Here is a 2,437-nt window from a genome sequence, read left to right on the forward strand (position 1 = left end):
AAGAAATAATACAAAAATAATTACAAGATAAAAAGAACTTTTTATATACGTTTTTAAATTTTCTGTTGAATCATATAAACTTTACTTGACTAGCTTAAACGATCAAAAAAATTTGTACTTGATAGAAATACTGAATAAATATACTGAAATGTCATTTTGACACTTCATATTGATTTCCATAGTAACGCACGTATATATTAATATTAATAATTTTGTTGCTAGGACCCACTTAGCAACTAATAATAGTTTTACTTTTTACGGATTTCTTCCGAAATAACTTTTCAGACAAAACAGAATTAACTGAAAATGAAATCAATTCTACTTAAAGATGGCTAAAAGTATTAAAAAAATGCATTGGCATCGTGTTCTGATATATTCTAAAAGTTTCAAATGTCTAGCTAGTCGGGAAGCTAGTTAAAAATCGATTGCAAGATTTGTACCGGACAAATAAGAATACGAGCTAATAAAAACGTTGTAAAAATAAAAAGACAATATTTGGTAACTCAAAAACATAGGATGATATCCCATTTTTTATAAATAATGAACATCAGGTATGATGAATCTCTAAAAACTTTTCACTGCATTGAAAGGGAAAAAAAATCATGAGTCATTGGGTCATTTTTTGCGACCCGGGTTTCGCCTTTCGGCATCTTCAGGCACTATGTGCACTCACCAAAAGATAAGTACATACTGACAATGAATACAATTAATTGTAGCCGGGTAGCAAAAAACCACTCAAATGGAATAGTACAAAACTTAAATATAATAAGATTTTATGATATGAGGTATACTATTTTTATGACAGTTTTGTTTTGTGAAGTCTAGACATCATCAAATAAGAAGAAGTATCCACAAGGCGATGACCTATCATGACGAAAGGAAAATAGCGGTTTATGTAGTCGCAAAAATGACGCAAACGGAATAGTACAAAACTTAAATCCATTAGACAAAATATTGTATTTTTTTTTAATTGCCTGTTCCGTTAAACCCAATAAACTACAGCACCAATATTGATGAAGCTAACACAACTTATTGGTGCCAATTAAGTAGATCTTAAGTAGACTTCGGATTCTCGATCTGAGTTCATTAGTAAGTTATACGATACAGCTTATCGAAAATACCGCACTAGGTAAAGCGGTCAAATAGTAACGGTGGCATGGTGATGTGAGTTGGAAGATTAGGATCATGGGTCTATACCCAACCGATGTCGAAAACCCACATGTAACAATTTATTGTGAATATTTAGCGAAAGTTGTCGATAGCAATGGTGGAGTGGTGATGTTTAAGATACTGGTAGAGCAGTGTTTCCGAAAGTGTGGTATGCATACCCCCTGGGGTACGGGAAGAGTTAGAGTTTGGTGGGGGTACGCGCTGCACCGGGCTTTGGCTGCGCCTGGTGCAACAAATATTAATACAACATCCATGCAAGATGGTTTATCGCATGCGGAAGTAGAGTAATTGTTGGAATTAGCTTCAGATGGATTCTTGAAAATAAATATAAGGAGTGTACTTTAACATCACTCTGGTTCCAAATGCAACATGTGTATCCAGTTTTAACAGAAAGTCCTGAAATACATCTTGCCTTTTCCAACTTCATATCTATGTGGAATTGCTTTTTCAGCATTTGTAGACATTGAGTCAAAAAAGAAACAGGCTTTTGGGCGTGGAACCGCATCTCAGATTAAAATTAATAACCAGGGAACCAAATTACGATGATCTGTCGTCTCAACATAAACAATTTCATCCTTCTCATTCATTATAATGAATGTTATTTATAATATAACTTTTATTTGTATTTTATTATGAATGAATTTCATTATTATTTTGTTACGTACCTACCTACTAAAAAGGAAAAAAAATATTTTGATTGTTATTAAAGTATATGAATTTTTTTTTGACGAGGGGTACTCAGTGTTACGAAAATAATAGAAGGAGTACACAGATGTCGAAAGTTTGGGAAACTTCTACCAGGTAGAGGGACGCGTGCTTACATTAAAACGTTTTCGAATAACGTTTTTGCGACAATGTATGCAAAATGGTTTAGATAGCAGCTGTGGAGAGGTCATGTGACATGGGAAGATTCAAAGCGTTTGGATATTTGGACAAATTAGATATTTCTGTCCTGTAATCTACACCTAAAGGCAAAGAACTTTCTACATTCTAACGATGTTATTCATCAATGACAAAAATGTAAAAAAAATCTCTGACACCTATATTGTCGATTGTCGGTACTTATGTTTGACAAGATTGCTGCAGACCAAAACTGTCATGGAGAACATTATTTGTGCGTCTGAATAGTATTGTAAAAAGTGACCTCCAGCTATACCTAAAGCGCAGTATCAACCGATGTGTGCAACCAGTGCTTACATATGCATGTTAAACTTGGACCCTTACTGTAAGAAAAATCTAAAAAGAGCGAGAAGCGTAGCGTAGTATG

Source organism: Rhyacophila brunnea, unplaced genomic scaffold, assembly GCF_057557595.1.
Source record: "Rhyacophila brunnea isolate RB1 unplaced genomic scaffold, BYU_Rbru_1.0 scaffold_19, whole genome shotgun sequence".
NCBI lineage: Eukaryota > Metazoa > Arthropoda > Insecta > Trichoptera > Rhyacophilidae > Rhyacophila > Rhyacophila brunnea.